Raw genomic sequence first — 24,143 nt, 5'->3', positions numbered from 1 at the left:
GTACTGAAAGCAATTTTGGAAACGAAAAATAAATTGGGAGAAATCACTTTTCTACTGTTAAGACTCACTATGTTATAGTAGTTATATAGTAAAGTGAAATAGACATTGTAACACTGTTACGAGAAAGTTACATAGATCAATGGAACCAAATAGAGGAACCAGAAATAGATCCACACAGGTATATGCAATCATTTTTTGACAAAGTTACACAAGCAATTCAATGGAGGAAGGAATTGTTTTGGAGAAATTTTACATACAAAGGCATTAAAAAAAACAACCTTCTGCCTATGTCTCACATCTTAATAAATATGAGTACATATATAGCTGGTGAAATATGAATAAACTCTAAATCATACCAATGATAATTACCCGATTTTGAGATTGCATTATTATTATACAAGATGTCAACACTGGGGGATACTGGATACATGGTAAATTGGACCTCCTTTTACATTCCTCTTCAACTTTTTATACATCTATAATTTTTTCAAAATAAACATTTAAAAATTGTCAGTAGTTCATTTAAGATCCTACACAGCTTGAAGAACATGCTGCTGACTTTCTAACCTCTCCAGAGCTAGAGTTCCTATCTGCTGCTGCATGCTATACTCTTCTAACTTCTAGCAAACAGCGTTCTGGCGTGGAGGTAGGAGGGCAATGCCAGGTTGTGGAAGTTAATATAAGGTATACAAATTCTGTAAGTAAAGATATATCCTGACTTACTGTTCGGGAAACCCCATCTTACTTGGAAAGTTGGGTTTATAACCTCAGTAAAACACCAATTCCTCTTTTGTTTCCTGACTCACATTTTCTGTGCTCACTACTAAGTATAAACTATGTTGAGATGGAATTCTAGGGGAAAACCTTCAATGTACCTGTTTGCACATCTTCTTTCTTAAGGGTTACGTTCTACCCTCCTGAAAGGTTTTTAAAGGACAGAACTGTTTCCTTACTCTAATTACAATTTCAAGCAACCACTATTGTAAAGACCTTTTTCTAGCTTAGTTTTCAGTTATTTTTCACTCTAAAATGTTTAAAGTTGTTTCTTCCTCCCTAAGTGAATTCTTTCCATATTGCTAGTTCTGTTTTTTGTTGTTGTTTTTTGTTTTCTCTTCCTTCTCTCTGTTTTAAGCATATAGAATCACATCTGCTTAACTCAGGGACTGTTGAGATTTCATGGGGATTTGGGGAGTAGCAGGCATCCTGGCCTGGAGATTGTTATTACTTTTTGATCCATCTCCAGTAAGCAGTCTAATAATTCCTCTCACACCTTCCACCAAAAGTTTTCTCCTCAGGCTAATTGACTGTTAATGGAAGATAAGTAAGGCATTTAAACATCCACATCTTCTCAGTATACATGATTTATATCACCCTCTTAAAAAACAGGATTTAGGGAGCAGTCATTCTTTTTTTTTTTTTTTTTTCCTCTGTCACATCAGAAACTGGGTTTGTGGGATGGATTGGGAGACAGATTTTATTTTCTACTTGAGTTCTTCCAGGAATAGTAGTGAACTGCTAAAGTTGAAGTTACAGGGGTATAAGGACAGCTAGTTTTTTACATAACTAATCTATAGTTGAATTTTATTTGAAAAAAATACTACATTTTCATTTGAAAATAGAGTGTTAGCCAGATAAATATCACTTCTTTTCTGTGAAAATTAACTCATGAATTTAGATTTTGGTAGATTAGGAGTCTATATGCATAGCATCTAATCTCTGAACCAGTTTTTGGCCTCTTTAATACAATAACTTTAAAATTACAAATTACACCCTTTAGTTTCCCTGGCTAAATAAAATAAATAAAGATAAGGTCATTTAATTAGACTTGTTTCAGACTTGCTATGGAAATAGCTAGTCATTAATGAAAAATGAAATAGAATCTCTGGAGTAGGATGTGCTCTGACTGAGTATTGTCTTACAGTCTATTCCCTGATGGTGATTGTTACAAGATGGACCAAGAAATGAATGAGTGGCTCCCCAAGAGAAATACATTCTATGCACATAGTTATCTGAGCCAGTTGTTTGAAAACAAATATTTTATAAAATATAAATAATTCAGTTAGCTTCAGGAAGCAGTCCCTTATCCTGTAACTCTCTCGAAGCTGTTCCTTCTCTCAAGTTACACTTATTGTTCAAGCATCAATCAGCTCTTACAATAACCTTCAACCTGCCCTTCCGAATTTCCCCAAATGCAAGTTGTAGTCATTATCACCAGAGTTAACTTTCTCGAATGCAAATCTTACTATGATACCCTCTTTAAAAGTATCTCATTGTGTTTCAGCCTTGCTGTCTGTGCCGTGAGTAGCATCTTTACTTTGGCTTGCTCAAAGACTACTCTGTAACATGCAAACTGTATGTGAAACCAGATTATAAACAACTGCACTTATTCCAGGAATGGCAATTTTACTTAAATGTTGGGTAAACTCTTTAAATAAAAAATACCGATTTATTACAGAATAGCATGAAATGCCATATGAATTTTGAAATAAAATAAGAAACTTTGAAGAAATGTCATGCTTGTAAAATCAATCTTCTTTGGATTTTGTGTTCAGACTCCTTATCATAGTGTATAATTCTTTTAATAATTGGACCCCAGCTAACACCGTATCCTGTGACTCCTTACTACTTACATTTCTCTGAGCTATCTCTGATGGACTACTAGTACCGTTCCCCAAACTTCCCATGCTCTTTGTGCATCTCTGAATTCTTTCATGCTGTTCTCTCTGCCTAAAATAACCATTTCCCAGTTTCTCTGAGTTGTGAATTGCTATTCATCCTTAAAGTTTACAAATTCATTCAAACTACATAAATATATTATTCTTTTCTCTGTATCTAAAAATAGTACTTCCCATAAATCTATTCAAGTATATTTTATGTTGTATCGTGCTTATTTTATGTATTTGTTACTTTTACTAGTTATGAAAGCTTTAAAGTTAAAGGGTATGTCTTATTCAATTTTTGTCTTCCTGCAGTGTTTACACTCCTCCTTCCAAAGATTTCATTTAGATCCCCTTTCCTTGAGTGTGGGCTGTACTTTATGACTCCCTTATAACAAACTGAATGTAGTGGAAATCACAGAGTATAACTTCCAAGACTAGGTCATAATCAACACAAAATTTAGTACCTGGAAGTGATCCATCATGCTGCCATGACAGAGATGTAAAATCTCTTTGGCTGGACAATGAATAAAACTGGTAGGATTTTGAAAAGAAAAGTGGTAAAGGTTTTAAAAGCATTGAAAAAAACTCTATGTAGAAGAATGGTGATAATTCATAAGGCTTTGTGTGAGGGCTAAAAATAAAGCTATCAATGATTCCTGCAAAAACATGGAAAGTAGAAAATATACCTAATGAACTGGGAGATCTAGCTATGGAGCTTTCCAGAACAAGTGTTGGAAGATGCCATCTGATTTCTTTTTGATACTTATGGTAAAATGTGAGAAAAGAGAGATGAACTAAAGTAAGTATTGTTAAACACAAGGAAGCAAGATTTGATTGCTTTGAAAATTCTCAACGACTCCAGATAGTAAACACTGCCACGAAAACATGCTGTACAGATGAAATCAAGACTGGGACTGTAAAATCTTTGTTAAGATCTCATAAGACTCTGAGGTGAAGCTTCAGAATACCATTCAGTCAGAAAAAAGCTCCTCCAAACATTTTAAGGGTATGCCTTGCAGATCCTGTAAATCAAATAATAGAGGTACTAAGGAGCTTAAGGAAATTGCCCATCAGCAAAAGTCTAAAGTAGAAAAGGGCATATGTCAAAAGAGGTTTGTCAGTGTGACCTTTGGCACATTAAGATTAACAGGAGATCCAAACAGTTTTAAAAGAGTTATTTTGGTAGAAACAATGTCATCTTGGACTGAAAGGGACAGTTTAAACTGGTGGTAATTTTGCCAATGTAATTTTGATCCTCAAAAGTTCTTGCATGCATTGGACAATCTACCTGGCATGTTGTAAAGACATTCCAGCAACTATATAAAGTCCACATTTTGAGGTACTGAGATATTCTACCAATAACCAGTGAGAAACTGAAGTCTTTAGCCAATGGCTATGCGATTGAGCCAACTTGCTAGGGTATCATCTAGTCCAGGTAAACCTTAAAGTGACTGAAGCTCCAGCTAATATCTCAACTCTAACATCATGAGACACTCCAAACCAGAACCACCAGTAAGCTGCTCTTGTATTTCTGATTCTCAAAATCACTGATATAATATTTGTTGTATTCCATTAGGTTTGGATTAATTTGTTACACAGCAAGAGATGACTAACAATTCTTTTTGTCATCTACTGTATTGTTTGGTGTGTAGTTCTCAGTTATCAAATATTTGCTGGAAGAGGAAAGGAGAGAAAAGATGAAGACAGAGTGGGTGGAATACCGAATAGAAAAAATATGGAGAGAAATCATGATATTTAAAATAATTTAAAGGTTTCTCAATGACATTTTTTTTCATAATATATGTTAAAAGTTATTTGGCTTTAAAAGTAAAAATGTCTGAATTTATATCAACAAATTAAGACAAAGATGGTGGGCACTGATACTGACCTTTTCTGCACATCACATAGGCATTTTATTATGATTTTCATTAAAATTTGTCATTTAATCTTAGCAAAAATTCTGGGAGTTAGGTTTTATCTCCAATTTATATATAAGAAAACAGCCTTAAAGGTATGAAATAACTTGTCACAATCATAAACCCAGTAAGTAGCAGAAGTAGAATCTGATCCCACATCTATCTGATTCCAAATTTTCTAATGTTTTGCTGTTGTATGAAACATGTATTATTAATGATGCCTAGTGGATCTGGCATAGCAAGGAACTTTCTTTTTTCATTTATGTACTATTGATTATTTACTAAGAAGTTAAAAGTATTTATTAGCAGAATATTTGGGAATATTCTGGAGTCGACTGTGTTCAACTTTATTTGCACATCAGCTTTGCCTCAGGAGACTGTTTTAAAAAATACAAGTGTGGGGTGCAACATAAGTAGGCCTAGTAATCTGTTTTTTATAATCTCCTTAGAATGAAAAGTAGGGAAAAATTGTTCTAGGCATTAACTCTAGACAATTCTAACTTTTCTTCTCTTCCAACTCACGTTGGTGTTTCAACTTTGCCCTTCCCTTCCTTTTTCTTTCTTATAAAAACATCTATTGACTGTCTCTTAGATGCTTAACACTTTAATAAAAAATTTCTGCATATAACTAAGAAGTAGAAGGATTAGATCATACATTGAGTAGAATTCTGAGATCCTTTATTGAAAATAATATTGACTGTTGTCTATAATAACGATACTGGGAATAAAGGGTTGAACTGGTGGGTGACACACATATGAAACAATCTGAGAAAAATTGAGTATTGGCTTCTTACTCAATTAGAGTTTCTCCTACGTTTAGCCCTTCAGTATATACCACAAAATTTTTATCCAAAAAAATTATTTTTCTTATATTCCTGTATACTTTAAGAATCTCTAAACAAATACTATTATTTATCTATAACATTTATAACTTTATGGTTTAAGTATCAGCCACAGAAATATTGTACACATTTGCTCATTCACTTAAAAACAATCATTTTACTTTCTGGACCTTTATCAGTTGTGGGTTTTTGTTTTTGTGTATGTGTATGAACTTTACAAATTTATTTTAAAAGTTCAAAAATTTCTTTTAGGTCACCCAAGTAATTGCTGATTATGTTATTCTGGCCTGTGGGATTGTGAAAGCATGTTGATGATATCAAAACAAGAAAAATAATCACTTCTATTCCTAGAGCCCTGAAAATGTTACTTTGTCCTTCTCCTGACATTCTCCATGACTCTTCTGACTCCATGGTTTGCACTTGAGCTGTTCTCACTGTGGAGAGAGCCCTGGATTCCCTTAAATCTAATAAAGTCCAATTAAGGACTGCTAGTTCCTGAGTTGCATACCCTAAGGACACATGTTAATGATGAGTTTAAAATGGTGTCCTATTAGAGGCTTACAGAGTGCCAGCCACCTTAGCACTTCATTTTTAAAATGAGTGATAATTGGTAAGACTTTAGAATTCCTATTTAGAAGATAAGGAAGTACAGATTCAGGGAACTTCAGGACTTCATCAAGGTTACCCAGACAAGCCACACTTAGAGCTTCTTAGATTATGAGTAGGTTAAATAATTGAATGACAGAACTAAGATCCATTTCAATAAGACCCACAGTTTTAGTGTTTGGAGATATGTGTGTGTGTGTGTGTGTGTGTATGTGTGTTTGTGTATAGATATATATTTAGATTTGGGGAAGAGTATGTTTCTAGTTTTGCTTTCATTTTGAAAGATCTGTCCAGATTTTTATGAAATGGAATTGATTGGAACATTGACAGAAATTCCATTTTGTGCTATGGAAGAGTGCAGAAAATTTAGGGCCTAATTCTATGATTTGCAGCTATGATGAAGGTAGTTCTTCATGAATCTTTTGAACTGTAAGATTATACAGGAGAAAGTGAAACTATTTGGTCACCATCATCCCATTCTTAGAAATGAAATTTTCAGCATGAACATTTGATACCTCGCACCCTTCTTCCACACTCTGCCTATATGGGGCCTTTTCTGTGTGTAATAATATATGAATAGGCCCAGAATTAGTACAGTTAATCTCTTCTACGTCCCAGGGTACTAAATCCTCCATTAACTCAATTCTTGTTGAGGCATAGAAAGAAAATGCCCTGGAAAATATCCTGGTGATTATATTTTTCCTTATGCAGTCTGAACCCAGGTATCATTTATATAGGCAACATACGATTATATAGGAAAACCTCTAAATACCACAGGCAGACTTTCATAGATTCAAAGTATTAAGGGATAGAAAGTGGTCTTAAAATGAATCTAACAGGGCTTCCCTGGTGGCGCAGTGGTTGAGAGTCCGCCTGCCGATGCAGGGCACACGGGTTCGTGCCCCGGTTCGGGAAGATCCCACATGCCGCGGAGCGGCTGGGCCCGTGAGCCATGGCCGCTGAGCCTGCGCGTCCGGACCCTGTGCTCCGCAACGGGAGAGGCCACAATGATGAGAGGCCAGCGTACCGCAAAAAAAAAAAAAAAAAAAAAAAAAAATCTAACAAAGCCTATTATATGTATATAGTTTTTATTTAAGATATGAAATCAGCTAGATTTCTATCTTTTCAACAAGAGAACATCCTAAAAAACACAATATATTTAAATTAAAATATCATAAATGTTAATTTTCTGTGAAAAAATTGGAAGGAGTATGTCTAATGATAATATAGTAATTGGAAGGGGAACTCTTCAAAGAAATGAACCAAGGGATAGTGCAAAAACATTATCATAATGAGAAATGAAACAGCACACCAGAAATTAGAAGCAGACATTAATAAGAATTAATGTACACACACACAAACACACAAATAACAACTTCAGAATGAAATCACATGACAGCATATGTCCTTAAGTGTGTAAAAGGGTCTCTGACTCATACCTGTGGTCAGGTTAGCTCTGAAGATGGAATAGGGTCAGATGAGGATAGTTCTAACGGCATTAGATTCCAAAAATCCATGAAGATGTTCAGTCGGAGTTCTTCCCTTTGGGGCCATGGTTATAGGTCACATACATGCTTCCCAGAAATATATCTTAGTAATTTGTCTGAAGATGAGATAGGTTGGCAGGTTTCTACTTTGGGGCATAAAATATTTAGAACATTTCTAGGATTGCTGTAAAATTTTGAATTTCCTACCATTTTCATATGTTATGACCATTATCCTCTTGATCACGAAATTATCCCAAAGATGGAGCCAGAAGGAAGTTACTTTGCAAACCAAGTCATGTGTTAAGTAGTAGAGAGTGGTCAAGAAGCATCGACAGGAAAGTGCTCACTGGTAGTTTCTTAAGTATATTATTCTTTCATGGAATTCTTTTATGGAAGTGTAGTGATTAGGTCTTATCTTCATCTTATAAATCCCACAATGCCAAATCCCAAATTCTGTCAGTCATTCGTTCAATAAGTAGCACCGACAGTGAGATTTATTAATTCCCTGATGTATCAAACTTCACCAGCTGTCTTGAAGTTGCAGAGTATAATGGTAGGATCTCAGAATCATACCTGTGCCTGACTTTCACATGGGGAGAAACACTAGATGATGCAAATTAAAAATTTTTTAAATGAATTAGATCTACTATACAATTTTTGGGTTATCTTAAGGTGATCTGAAGCTAAATTTCTGTGATAATAACTTCCATTTTGTGTTTTATAGATATTACTGGAATAGATTTATAAAAGAAAGTGAAAAAAGTAAATAATTAAAGAAAAACTTGTGCTATATTTTTATCCACATCAAATTTCACCTGTTCTTGTGATGAATACACAATTTGTTCAGGCTTTTCCTTATTACCCAGCTCTGTTTAGGGAATATTTCCTAAAGCAGTGATATTTTTAGAGATATTTCTTTTGCTATTTGTGTAGTACTTTATAAGAGATAGATATTTGATGAAAATTGGAAATTTGAATTCGTCATTTTAGGGTTTCACCCTGGAAAGCATTTGTGTGATAATAATACTGTAAACTGTATTGTTCTGTCTTTATAATAATCAGTATTCTCACATGTTTATGGTTTATTTACCTGGTACTGAAAGGGAAAGTGTCCTCTGTTAGACAAAGTGTATATGACTCTATACTCCAATTTAGAAGCTTTAGGAGTTTCCACAATTTATTAAGACATTTTCATAATGGGTCAGTTTCCAGAAGACATCCACTAAGGTTCAGCTCTTCACATGAAAATTAAGAAAAAAAATACATTTAGAAAGATGGTACTTTAAATCTGTGACTTTAATGCAGCAGGAGTGCTGCCTGAATCTTTGTAAAAGCAAGCAATACTGAGAAAATAGATATGGTTAAGAGATTACATAAAATATTTAAAAATAAGGCTAAAGAAGGGAAGGTCTTCTCCTGATTCTCTGTTGCCTCATAGACTTTGGTTTCTGTTTTATGCCATGCAATGTTTACCACCACAGTCAGTGAAAAGAATTTGTGTATTTAAATGTTTCTACTGTTATCCAGAAAAACTGCGAAGTGCTGCTTCAAGAGGTAGATGAGTATGATTTTTATCTTGGTGAGTACAGTTGTACTAATACGATGTCTAGTTAGGGCAAAGGATGTTTATTAAGGCTTACTGCAAGTCTGTGATTAAATTCATGCCACAGAGAAGCAAATTTGTTTATTCTGAAATTTATTTGCTCATGTGAAATTTTTCCACATCTTTTCCAATTTGGTCCTGGAGGGCTACTTTAGTCTTTTTTTTCTGCTACAGTGAGGTCCGTTTCAATAGTTGCCATGGGATAAAGAAGTTTGAATATTTAGTAATTATGAGAATTCCCACAAGATCATTCATCACTTACTCTACCTTTTTGTCTTGGGTTTTGTTTGCTGCTCTGTGCATGGTGTTTTTTCCAGCAGACAATGTCAGAACAGGATTATTCCTCACTCTCTCTTATTCTCTGGAGTGTGAGTCACAATAAAACAGAACTCGTGGACTTCCCTGCTGGCGCAGTGGTTGAGAGTCCGCCTGCCGATGCAGGGGACACGGGTTCGTGCCCCGGTCCAGGAAGATCCCACATGCCGCAGAGCGGCTAGGCCCGTGAGCCATGGCCGCTGAGCCTGCGCGTCTGGAGCCTGTGCTCCGCAACGGGAGAGGCCACAACAGTGAGAGGCCTGCGTACTGCAAAAAAAAACCCCACAGAACTCATAATCCATTACATTTTCTAACAATTAGAAAAATAGCTGGTAAGCCTCTATCTGTGCTCTCTCTTCCTCCTTCCTCACTGAAAATATATTACAGCAATTGGAAAGAACAGTTTGTCTCCTTGAAAGCAGAGGACGAACAAGGATACTAGCTCCTGTATTCCTATCTTTTAGTTTACAGCTGGATAAGTATAAAGAAATAAAGATGATAAAAGGCAATAAATGTATGTGTACATCCCAATATGAAATAATGTTTTACCAAATGATAAAGTGGCTTTTTCTTTAAAAGGTCACTTTGTTTCCATAACTGTTATTTATTGTTGCAAAATCCTTTAGAGAAAACAAAAGACATGATGCTATGTGAACCCCATTGCCCACCTGAGAAAACAGAGGCACAGACTGATAAGGAGCTTACTCAAGAGGATGCATGTGACCGTGACAAAAGAGGGATTCAAACCTTTGGAGTTCCAGCTTGCTTGTCTTGATACTGCACCATTTTGCCTCCTAATAGATATATTTTTCACAGTCCAGGAAAACAAGCATTGTTTTCAGTGAGCTAGTAATGTAAGAAGTTAATAAAGGTCTAAAGAGGCTAAACTGCAGTAGTGGCACAGAATAGAATATCTAACTTAACCTTTTGTCGGCATATTTCCAAAGGCAGAGACACGCTTTATAAACTAGAACAACCGCACATAGCAAAGGAATGACTTTAATTCATCTCACTGCAGATGGAAATATAATGTGCTAGTGTTTCCATATTTGTATTTCCTCTTTAGTTGTAAACTCAGCTTTAAAATCTTACTATAGTGAAATATTAAAATATACTGAGAATATATGATATGTATATATTTGACTATCAAATCTATGCACATAAAAATGACTGTAATCTGAGTGATGGGATTAATGTAAATGATTTCTTCTGAGTAAAACATGAGGATATATTTAGAACCATTTAGGTTTAACTTTTATGTATGGAAGCAAACTTAGAGAGCTTGTATAAACACTTCATTTGAAGAAGAGAAAAATAAGGTCCAGAAAAGTGAAATGAGTTACCAAAGACTATCACATCTATATGTCTACCATAGATGTAATTTATAATAGAAATTAGTTAAGTATTGCATCTGTATTTTGAAGTTAAGAAGAAGTTTCTGAGTTTCTGAGAAGATCTGATAAACAGTGGTCTGGAAATTTCCCATTCAGTACTATTTTTGGAGGGGATTTCTTCCAGGAAATGTTTTTCTTTGTAAGTAGCAGGAAGAACAAGTCTTTAGTCTCTCTTTTTCTGTGTAAGCAAGAGTGCATTTATGTGCTTGTGTAGATAGATGGATGAATGGATAGATGATAGATAGATAGATAGATGGCATATATTAAAGTCTTTGAGGTCATAGAAACATTGTTTTGGAAGAAAAAACATTTTAATTAAGTACTGAGGAGTAAATAGATGATTCCAAGTGGAATAATAAGGAGAAGAAATGTAAACATGGAGCAGTAATATGTACAAAGACACAAACATAAAAACACTAGTTTATTCAAGATATTCAAAACAAAAGGTTATTGTTTGAAATGTCAGGTATAAGTAAGAGACAGTGAGATTGAAGAAGTAGTTTAAAGGCAGATAATGAAGGATCTTTTATGAGATGTAATGGATTTGAAATTTATAACTAGCAATGCAGTAGAATTAGGTTAGGTTTTCTTTTTTGCGGTACGCAGGCCTCTCACTGTCGTGGCCTCTCCCGTTGTGGAGCACAGGCTCCGGACGCGCAGACTCAGCGGCCATGGCTCACAGGCCTAGCCGCTCCGCGGCATGTGGGATCCTCCCGGACCAGGGCACGAACCCGTGTCCCCTGCATCGGCAGGCGGACTCTCAACCACTGCACCACCAGGGAAGCCCTAGGTTAGGTTTTAAACAGAGATTAGTATAGCAGCAGGTAGGGGAAAGACCAGAAAGGGGAAATATTGACAACAGGAAGTTCAAAAAGGAAGTTGCTATAATGATTCAGACAAGAAATGATAAGAATCTGAACAAAGGCAGTAGCAGTGGGGGCAGAGCAGGATAAACAGAAATAAGAGATGTTTTAATTGTTGAATGTGTTAAGACTTCTTTGCTAATGTTATATCATCTGTGAAGAGCATAGAGGAATCAAAGATGGTACCATCATATCTAACTGGATATCAGAACATCAATAACTGAGATAATGAGTAGGGGAGAAACAGATTGGAGTGAGAATGAAGGTACTGAGTACCATATTTGATGTCCTAAGTTTTGGTTGCCAGTATTATTGGATTGGGAGCTCAAGAGCTCTCTCGAACAAAAGAAGAGATAAAGATCTGAGAATCACTAGTCATGTTTTGGTAGAAGCAATCATGAAATTATCCCAGGGAGTGTGTACAGAGAAATGTAAGAAGGCCAAGGACAAAATCTCAGAGAATACTGAAATGTGATAACGAGTATTGAAAGTGGAGCCAATAAATGAAAAAGAAATAGTATTTTCAGATAATAGGAAGTAAGCTAGGCAAACATGATGTCCAAGATTCATAGGAGAAGAGAATTTCAAAAATTTACAATGGTGGGGCTTCCCTGGTGGAGCAGTGGTTGAGAGTCCGCCTGCCGATGCAGGGGACATGGGTTCGTGCCCCGGTCCGGGAGGATCCCACATGCCACCGAGCGGCTAGGCCCGTGAGCCATGGCCGCTGAGCCTGCACGTCCGGAGCCTGTGCTCCACAACGGGAGAGGCCACGACAGTGAGAGGCCCGCGTAGCGCAGGAAAAAAAAAAAAAGTTAGAATGGTGAACAAGGACAATTGTGTTAATAAGAGTCAAAGAGATTAACGATTGAATATAGATCATTTGGGGATCATTGTAAAGTGATGGATCATTGTAAAGTGAGTAAAAGCATTTCCAGACTGGAAGGAAGGAGAAAAGATTGTAATGGATTAAAATATATTAGCATATGAAGTATATAAACTAAAGCTAGACTTTCAGTAATATTAGTCAATATGCAAAATAATGAGTATTAATTACATTTTCTTTTTATTTACTGTAGAGATTATTGTATGAATGAGGCAACAGATCAAGGAAAAGGTATTATCAATTAAGAGAGATATTCCCACAAATTATATTTTATGTAAAGTTGGATATTATAAGTTAGAAGGAATTAGCTGACAACATTGTTGGTGGGTTGAAAAGTTGAAATTATGTCAAAAATAGAAGATAAAATCACAGTTATATAAAAAAAGGCAAAGAGTTCTCCTTAGAGAGAAGGTGATAATTATTTCTAATGGTCTATAAATGAAAAAAATTTTGTTTTCAATAACTTTTTAGCTTAAAAAAACTATGAAAATAAAGTTCTTCAGTATGAGGCTGAACTATAGAAAGTACCTAAAAGCAATCTTGTCAGTCCACTCAGTTACTTTTGCCTTTTTTTTTTTTTTTTTTTGCGGTACGCGGGCCTCTCACTGTTGTGGCCTCTCCCGTTGCGGAGCACAGGCTCCGGACACGCAGGCTCAGCGGCCATGGCTCACGGGCCCAGCCGCTCTGCGGCACGTGGGATCCTCCCGGACCGGGGCACGAACCCGTGTCCTCTGCATCGGCAGGCGGACTCTCAACCACTGCACCACCAGGGAAGCCCCTGCCTTATTTTATATATCTTTGAGGTCTGTGTGTTTCTCGTGTATAATAAGAAAACTGAGATTTTTGAGATTTATGAAAATGAGACAGAGTGACATGGGTACTTTCTTTCTGCATCAACTTTGGCACAGGAGGACGGGTTAGAGAGTGGGCCCGATCAGCATGCAGTGGGCTGCACGCTGGAGGGGGAATTCATTTTCTTTGCCATAAGAATCTACTTAGTTTTCATAAAATTGGCAACTTTCTAAAAATAAGATAAAAAATATATGGCTTATTCTTTCTTAAACTAAGGAGATAGACCGAACCACGAGTCATTTTAAGTTTGGTGCATGAATACTCGTCATAGTAAAACACCGATAATAAAATATTCCACATTCTTGTTTTTTGGCTGTGCTGCATGGCCCGTGGGATCTTAGTTCCCCAACCAGGGATCTAACCTGTGCCCCATGCAGTGGAAACATGGAGCCTTAACCGCTGGACCACCAGGGAATTCCCAAAACATTCCATATCCTTAACAGTGCTAATTTGTTGGAGGACCACATTGTATCACTGAGATGACACTAGATTATAATTAAGGAGTCTGAACTTTAGCCCCAACTCTGTAAAAAATTCTGAATAGAGAGGAAATTATAATATTTTAAGGACTTAGTTGTCCTTCATTGTATATCAAAAGCTTAGGATGCAATAATATGCAAGAATCCCTCTAATTCTAAAAGTTTGCAAGTTACAAAACCCAGGACAGACATCATATTTTCTAAAGGCAGTAGTATTAAACTAGGTTAGTAGTTTTTTTTTTTTCCATTTACCAGAATGTATTGGGTTGGCCCAAAAATTTGTTCAGGTTTTTCCATAACATCTTACAGAAAAACCCAAATGAACTTTTGGGCCAACCCAATAACATACATAAAATAAAATGCACAAATTATAAATTCACAGTTTGATAAATTTTGGCAAATGATACACCAATCAAGATATGAAACACTTCCGTCACTTCAGAAAGCTGCTTCTTCCTCTTTACAGTACCCATCCTACCTCAGGCAATCACTTATCTGCTGTATCAGTATAGATTAATTTTGGATATTCCAGAATTCCATATAAATAGAAAAATATCATTTGTACTCTTCTGTCTCTGGCTTATTTCACAGAGCATACTATTTTTGAGATACATTCATCCTTATGACTGCATTTATCAATAGTTTATTCCTTATTGTTGAATAACACACCATTGTAGGAATATATCACAATTTGTTTTCCATTCTCCTGTTGATGGAAATTAGAATTGGTTCTAGTGTAAAGCTTTTCATTTATTTATTTATTTGACTGCGTCAGGTCTTAGCTGTGGCACGCGAGATCTTTGTTGCAGCACACTGGCTTCTCTCTAGTTGTGGCGCTCGGGCTCTCGAGTGCATGCGTTCAGTAGTTGCAGCGCGCAGGCTTAGTTACCCTGCAGCATGTGGGATCTTATTTCCTTGACCAGAGATTGAACCTGCGTCCCTTGCATTGGAAGGCGGATTCTTAACCACTGGACCACCAAGGAAGTCCCAAGGCTTTTCTTTTTTGAACTTATATTTCATTACTCTTGTCTAAAATGCCTAGGATTAAAACTACTAAAATACTTTGCAGCATTGATGAATCTTCTAGTTATACCACATGCTTGCCAGCACTTAATTTTAAATTTTTATTAAATTATCAAATGGTTGCCATTATTTTAAAATTTAATCATTCTAGTAAGTGTAAAAAAATATTCTCAGAGTGAGTTTAATTTACATTTCTCTAATGACTGAAGTTGAGCATAGTTGTGCTTAGAGCTGTTAATGAAATTTGTGTCCAAACATTTTGCCCATTGTTTTATTTAGTTATTTGTCTTCTTATTATTGAGTTTCTAAATGTTCCTTATGGATTCTGGGTACAGTTGTTTGTGTGTGTGTGTGTGTGTGTGTGTGTGTGTGTGTGTGTGTGCATGTGTGTATACATATATTACATATACATATGTGTATATATTTTTTCTTCCAGTCTTTGGTTTGTATTTTTAATTTTATAATAGTATCTTTAAAAGAGAAATAGTTTTTAAAAAATTTATTTTATTGAAGTACAGTTGATTTACAATGTTGTGTTAATTTCTGCTGTACAGCAAAGTGATTCAGTTATACATATTCCTTCCCATTATGCTTTATCACAGGCTATTGAATATAGTTCCCCGTGCTATATACAGTAAGACCTTGTTGTTTATTCATCCCATATATTATAGGTTGCATCTGCTAATCCCAAACTCCCAATCCATCCGTCCCCCACCTCCCTCCCCCTTGGCAACTACAAGTCTGTTCAAAGAGCAATAGTTTTTAATTTAAATTAAATATACTTAACTCTCTAATGGTTAATACTCTCAGTGGTATTCGTCTCCTGCCTATGTTATGCAGTGCTTGCCTACCTCAAGTTTGTGAAGATTTTCTCTTTTCTTATTGACCCATTTCAAATTACTTTTGACAATGGTCAACTTAGGAATTGAGGTTCATTTTTTTTTTTCTGTGTAGATATTCAGTTGCTCTAGAGCCACTTTCTGAAAAGACTATTCTTTCCACATTCACTTACTTTGTAACCATTGTCAAAAGTCAATTGGCCATATATCATTAATTGACAATATTTCTGTACTGTTTAATTGACCTATACTTCTGATAGAATACAAAGTCTAGATTCTTATTTTTTGTAATGTTAAAAATAAGTCTGAAGATCAGGTAGTATAAGTTCTTTAATTTAGTCCTTCTTTTTCAAAATGCTTGCTAACCTATATTCTTTGCATTTCCAAATAAGTTTTAGAAACAGTTTGTCAGTTTCTATAATATCTGCTGATATTTTGATTGCTATTTTGTTGAATCCATAGAAAAATTGGGGCATAATGAATATCATAAAAATAATAAATTTTCAATACATGAATATGGTATATCTTTCCATTTATTTAGATCTTTATAAATTTCCCTCAGCAATGTTTAATCATTTTTAGTATAAAGGTATTCTATATATTTAATATTTTCCATAACAGTTTGTGTTTGATGCTATTGACTTTTCAAAATTTTATTTTCCAATTTCTTTTTGCTAGTATTCAGAAGTAAAATTGATTATTGTATTTGACCTTGAATCCTGTGATATTGCTAAATTCAATCAATATTTTCTTATATTCCTTAAGACATCCTAGTTAGATAGATATACTATCTATATAAATAGAGATAATTTTCATTTTTTCTTTCTGATTTTTAAAAATGAAAGCTTTTCTTGCCTTATCAAACTAGATAATACTCCAGTTCAATATGTAATAGGAGGGGTGAGAATAAACATTCTTGTATGATTACATGATTTTTCTTTTTTATTCTGTTAGTATGGTGAATTGCAATGATTGATTTTCATAAATTGACTCAATCTTATAATCCAGGGAATATGATTATGTGTTCGTGATGGATTATCCTTTTCATCTATTTTATTATTCAATTTGTTAACATTTTGTTTTAGATTTATGTGTCTATTCTAATGAAGGATATGGTAGATCACTGGTTTTCTTTTAATAATCTCTTTGTCAGATGTTGGTATCAGGTTTATGCCAGTCTCATAAAATGAAATCAGTTCTGTTTTGTTTTCTGGTAAAATTTGTGAAAGCTTGGAATTAAATCATTTAAGAATTTTATTTATAGGATGATTTTTGTTTTGAATTCAATTTCTATAATAATTTTTAAAGTTCATTTTCAAAATTTGTGGGGTCTTTTTGCATAAAATTATTAATATTCTCATTTTATTCTTTTAATATGCATAGGATTGTTTGTGATGTCTCCTCTTGCATTCCTAATATAGATAATTTACGTTTACTCTTTTTATTCTTAATTAGCATTTCTAGGTGTTTATAAACTTTATTAAAATTTTCAATGATTGGCTTTTTTATATTTTGACTTTCTTTGTTATCTGATTTCTCTTTTTTGGCTTTTATTTATAGAAACTTATATCATTTATCTTAGCTTATATAGGCATTAAAAGTTCTAAATTTCCCTCCAAGTACCTCTTTAGCTGCATCCCAGATATTTTGACATACTTTATTTATATTATTATTCATTTCTGAATATTTTCTCATTTACCTTAGAATTTCTTCTTTGATCTATAGGTTATTTGGAAATGTTTAATTTCCAAATATCTCTTTCTTATTGGTTGCTAATATAATTTTGTTGTGATGTAAAACACTACTTTATAGGATTTAACCTTTAAAATACATTTAGACTATTTCATTGGCTTAGCACGTTTTATCTTGGTGAATGTTCCAAGTGTACTTGAGATTATGTTTGTGTGTGTGTGTGTGTGTGTGTGTGTGTGTGTGTATGTGTGTGTGCTCTGGAGGTGTAATGTTCTGTAAATGTCAATTAATTCCAGTTAGTTTTTAATGTTCAGACTTTCTAAACACCCACTGATTTTTGGCTGGAATAGGGTGGGTATTGCCAAAAAGATTTTTTGTTGTCAGACTGCCCTTTTCCCTGTCCTTTGGTTAGGAGGAAGAGGCTTTCCTTGGAGTGTTTTGTTTGTTCCTATTGACAGGTCCAAGATAGAGGCTTCTCCTACCCCCGCGCCCCCTCCCCGGCCAGGCTGTAAGGATGACAACAAGGAAACTCAGAAAATGTACCACTGTGTTGTTCCTAAAATCTCAAGGTTCTAGGAAGCCTATCATCTTCTTTTACCTTTGAAAGTGTTTCTGTGCTAATTTGCTGTTATGCCAGAGTTTTTTAGTTATCAGAAGGAGATCCTAGGAGAAATGGGGTCTGTCTTGGTCAATCAGAGTCCAATAATTCTTTGTAATTCTAGTCCTCCAGCTGCAACACTCAAAAGACTAGAACTTCCCCTCCATACCCCACATGGCTTTGGTGGGCGAGCAGGGAGCTTATTTTCCATCCCCCACCCAAAGCAGGCAGTGCCCCTACGTAGCGTTTGCAGTGCTGCTCAGGGAGGTAATCTTCCATCCTCCACTCTGGGTAAACAGATTGTGCCCCAGTTTACACAGTTTAGTGTCAGTGGGGTCTAACAGTGATCTGAACTTCCACCTTAGTCTGGTAACAATATGACTAAATAAAGCAGCTGGAAGCAGCGCTGGTTGGCATCCCTATCCCTGGTGTCTGCGTGCCCATAGGAGCTGATCTTCAATAGGTGAATGGTTGAACTAATTGGTACACGTTATAAAATTGCATAGAACTAAAACACACACGCACACACACACAAAAGTACATGCAAACTAGTGAAATCTGAGTAAGGTATATGGATTTTATCCACATCAGTTCCTTCGTTGTGACATTGTACAATGGTTATAACCAATAGGGAAACTGATACGATAGCTAGAATCTCTTTGTATTATTTTTTACAACTGCAAATGAATCTATAATTAAGTAGAAATACAAACAAAGTTAAAAAATAAACAAGCCTATGATCATGCCCAACAGCAACAACAGAATATCACTAAAATCTCTCTACTCTGTCTGGGACAAAATTCCAACATCTACCAGCAACACTTAACCTCTACTATCTCTGTTCTTTTCTCAACTCTGTAGCATCTGCTTTCTGGTAATCTTTTTATAGTCTCACCCTGTGTGTTCATAGCCCAGCCCCCAACGCAGGATTCCCAGGAAACCTCCTCACATGGATTTCTGTGGCTCCAATACTATACCTCCCTCCTCTTCCAAAGATCAACCCTGAGTGCTGTGGTGTTTACCTCCGAGTTCCCCTCTTTTAGGGACCACAGTGTTCTGCTGCTTGTAATCCAATGCCTAAAAACAATTGACTCATAATTTTATCCACTTTTATGATTGTTTTTTGTAAGAAGGCTATTCTAGTAGTAGTTAGCAATTATAGATGTTAACAGAAAATTCCAGGTTAGTTCTTAAATAGTTTTCTAGTACCAGTTAATGTTAGGAGTTTGGGCACATCACCGGAGTTTCAGTTTCCTCATTTATAAAATAATCCAAAAATCCCTTTAAAAATCAATTTCTATGATCATCTAAATGAGCTACCATTCCTACTAAATACTACCCTTATAACTTTGTTGTGGGATTAACATTTTGCAGAAGGTGAATAAACTTTTTTGGAATTTAACTGTGTAATTCTAAACTGGAGGTTAAGCTAGAATATACATGAGTCATAACATCTATACATTCAAAGTGTGTCATGAACTTCACAATGCATGGATTTATTCTCTTCATAGCAGTAATGTTTCACAAAGTTATATTTTCATTAAGAAAACTTAAAACATTACCACATATTATAGTATTGTAATTTAACAAAAAGAAGTGTGAAGTCCTCCATTATAACGACACATTTGAGAGAAACTGCATTTTGGTATGAATCATCCCACTAACACAAAAGAAGTTCTGTAAACAAAGATTACTTCTCTTGTTCTTCTGTGAGATATTAATACAAATTTGAAGGAAAATTATTAGTTTGCTCTGACAGTCTAAATACATATTTCTCCAGGAAAAAAAAAATAAGGCTTAACCAATACTTTTCTCAAATCAAATTTATTTCAAATACAGTTATTCAACTAGAGTTATTTGGGATCATTAAATTCCTGCTTCAAAGTTACAAGATCAAAAGGAAAAAAAAATCTCTGATATAAACAAATTCTAAATTATAGATCATCAGCTTGAGAACCCGAATATATTGAATCTCACTGGGCTGAAAATGCTTTCTAGTTGATTGATGTATAGTTCACCTTTATTTTTCCAGAATCCAGTGGGTGTACTGAGCTAAGCACCATGGTAGATACTAAAAGTATAGTAATTAGTACCTTTCCTTAGGTAGTTATAGTTTCATTAATGACAACAACAAAAAAGATGTGCTTACTTGAAAAATTACATATTAGACAGCAGATGTCTTAGGGAAATAGCATGTTTAATGTCAAGAATGTTGTACAGGCAACAAGTGCTGTATCTTCAATATTTATATCTAAAGCTACTACCTCAACCTTAAATTTTCTCAAACTATTTAACCCTATGACCTTCATTCCTCTTCAGTTTAGTCACTTGGCAGTAGATTCAAACTGGCAGCATGTCAACATATGGAACTGTTCAACCCACAAAATTGTGAATTTGCAATGTCTTTATTCTGTTTTTGTTCTTTTCATAACTTCACTTTCTCTGTAACTCATCTGCCTCTTCCTAGCTACACGCATTTCTCTATTGTACCTGGATCTCATAGTCAGTAAACAAAGCCTACTCAAAAGCAACTTTTCTAGATGCTGCTGAGGGGCCAGAAACAGTTTCTTTTATACTCTATATGACTTGGCTATTACACCAAAAATAAATAAATGAATAGATTCACAAACTTCGGCTAAGCTACCGACTAGGCCCTCAGAGGCTGGGCTGCCCAGATACGAATCGCTCAACACATTGAATATCAAGTTAAAAGCATTGAGGCCTAAATGCAAATGCCTTTGTCATAATTGTGCTCTAGCATGTTTAATATCTAAACATAGGCTTCAGCTACTTTAGAGGACAGCCTTAAGACAAAGGAAAAAAAAAAAATCTCACTTTTAAGTGGCATTCACTGAGGAGTCTTAGACAACAAAAGGGAGATTGATCTCCTTACCAATTCAGGCAGCTGTGCCATTCATTCAGTTACTCAGCAAAATTCCTTTACCTTGTTTTGGGTGTTGGTCACTATATAAATCACACAGATTACAAGAACTACAAAACTCTTATAAAGCCTTAAAATAAATTGATGATGTTTGTTGAATAGTTGAACAATCACATACAGATTTAAAAGAGACTGTATACTCTGAAATCAGAAGAGCAGATTTTGAACCCTACCCTACCTTGGTCAAATTAATATATCTGTCTGTACCTCTTCTTCTTCAATCTGTATATTGATAATTATCTACTTCTTACTCTTGCACAGATAAAATGAGAACATATATATTAAGTTATTAGAATGGTGCTTGTTCTATGTAAAGTGCTTAATGTATTTTGGCTGTAATTATCATCATTGTTATTATTTTTCTAATACTATATTACATAAATATTAATTTACTAGATACAGGGAGAAATAGATACATTTCCTCCTATCCGATAAGTTTCTCAGAGAACACAGCACTAGAGCTGAGACTTGAGAGGTATATGGGAGATCTTCTGATGGATGAATAGAGAGAAGACAAGAACAAGCCAGAAAAGGAGTTAAGAGCCCATCACAACATTTGTGGGGAAAGGTGACGTGTGCCTAAAATAAAGAGAGGAGGAAATAAGTTAGAGATATTTATGATGTATACTGATACCTTGTAGGCTTGATAAGTTGGAGTAAGTAAATGGGAGCAAAATCCAAGGCCCCTGTTTTCTGGCTTAAGTAACATGGACAGTATTTTTCTTCATTGCAATTGGATACACAGGTAAGGAGGATATTGATGAGAAAATTAGAGGAGAAATAACTAATACTGTCTGTGTTATATTGGATGCATATATCTGCAATCTGTTTTGTTTGAGGTGTTTAATGGATGCTTACTGGGATGAGGCAGGTAACATAAATGAGGGAGATGGACTTTGTGCCAAATTGGACAACACATGCTCCACTACAGGGCACAAATACGGCTCAGCTCGAAAGGATCATTGCCGTGCTGGAATGTGGGGTCAATGCTGCTAGATTTCCCTTTTTTTCCAAAAGAATTTATAATCTGCATTAAAAATATTCTAAATATTGGTATGCAGTATATTTTAAATTATGTGATCTCTAAAATGTCCATGGTTCACATTCATCCCAAAGGTTTCTAGGTGGTGATAGATTCATCCATCCACCCATCTGTTTATTCAAAACATATTGATTAAATACTTCCTTAGCACCAAGAACTCTTGTAGGTGCCAGATATACATGAATGGTTGATCTGAGAGCATGTGGTAGTTAACATTTTTGCCCCCAAAAATTACATAAGGAGAAGAAATAGATGGTTTGATTAGGTACTTGGGGAAACACCAGTGGGAATATTCTTGAAGGAATGCTCATAGAAAGGATAGGAAGAGAGTCAGGAAGAATTTGCATGATAGAAAATGATAACCTATTTTTAAGATAGATGCCGTGGTTAACAGAGGCAAAAACTGAGAAAAGACGAGTATACTTAGGATTAAAATGTATGTGTAGTTGATTTATTAAGTGTGTTGATGGAACCCTTGGAGAAAACGGTTCAGAAAAATAATGGGGATGAAAGTCATATTTTAGTGATTGGAGAATGAATGGAAGGTGGAGAAGTGGACATGATGAGTATAGCTTATTATTTCTCGAGGCTTGACTAGGAAAGAAAGCTTGGGAATAGTGCAGCAGGGAGTTGTAAATGCAAGGTTAAAGGAAGAATAGTTTTGTGAGATGTGAGAAACTTGAGCATATTTTATATAAAGTCAGTGAAAAGAGGGATAATGATACAACAAAATAAGGGAGAAAAAAAAAAAAAACTTAAGAAACTAGAATTCCAGAAGAGACTACTTTGTAACAACCAAAAGACTCCTTTCCTCTTAATCTTCTCTGTGACCTTCAAATTATAATGCCTTGGGCTTCCCTGGTGGCACAGTGGTTGAGAGTCTGCCTGCCGATGCAGGGGACGTGGGTTCGTGCCCCGGTCCAGGAAGATCCCACATGCCGTGGAGCGGCTAGGCCTTTGAGCCATGGCCGCTGAGCCTGCGCGTACGGAGCCTGTGCTCCGCAGTGGGAGAGGCCACAGCAGTGAGAGGCCCACGTACCGCAAAAAAAAAAAAAAATTATAATGCCTTATATCACTCCTACTCCTGATTATTGCTTCTAGAACTACTCAGTTTTGCTAAAGAAAATTGAAAATATCATATATATGCATATATATGATAGGTACAGTTATGGATATTTTATAGATGGGGAAACAAAAGTTATGCCACCTGCCCCAAATCTTAAACTGGTCAGAAGCCAACTGGGTAGACATATATGGGTTTATAACATTTTATCTGAATGTTTAGCCATCAAATTACACTCAATTTCAGAGTCTGTATGTGGTGACAGTACCAAGAAAATATCACTTGTGAGGTGTTGCAGCAGCCAGCTGGACTTTCTCAGTGTGTCATCCATCCGTTCATTTATCCATCCGTCAATCCAAAAAACACTTTTTGAGGACTTTCTCTGTCTAATTCTGAGCTGGGAGATGATTGAATATAGACCTGACTAGGATCCACCTGCAACAATCTTCTTTGACAGCAAATCCAAAAACTCATTTCACCACTGGATTGGGAGATCCCTTAGAGCAAGAATCGTGTCTTATTTGTATTTCTGTGCAGTCCCTGGCATAAAGTAGGCCTTAGGTAAATTTCATTTTGATATGGCTCCTGTCTTCCTCTCCAACTTTATTTTTCATCAGTCTGCCTCTTAATCTCTAGTGTTCAGCTCCATGGGTCTCCGTTTTGCTTCTGGAACATACCAAGTTTTGCCCTAGTACATCAGCAATTGTTCTTCCCTTAGACTCCAATATTCCTCCCCAGAAATTCTATTACTTGGCTGAGACATATATATTACTTCTTAGCACCAATATGAAACCTCAGAATGGCCTTTCCTGACCACACTATCTAGAAAGAGACATCCTTTCACTCTCAAAGATATTACAAGTATCAATGCATCCCCACAATCTGCCTGCCATCGTTTACTCTCCAGAGACTTAAGGTAGTTTTTTTGTTTTGTTTTGTTTTGTTTTGTTTGTTTTGTTTTGTTTTCTGCAGAAAGTTTGATGTGCTTGGAAACTTATTATTAACATGTTTTGATTTTTAAAAAAATTCTGAAAAGATTTTGCAT

This window comes from Pseudorca crassidens, chromosome 1 (genome assembly GCF_039906515.1).
Source record: "Pseudorca crassidens isolate mPseCra1 chromosome 1, mPseCra1.hap1, whole genome shotgun sequence".
Taxonomy (NCBI): Eukaryota; Metazoa; Chordata; class Mammalia; order Artiodactyla; family Delphinidae; genus Pseudorca; species Pseudorca crassidens.
Note: the sequence above shows the minus strand (reverse complement) of the source record.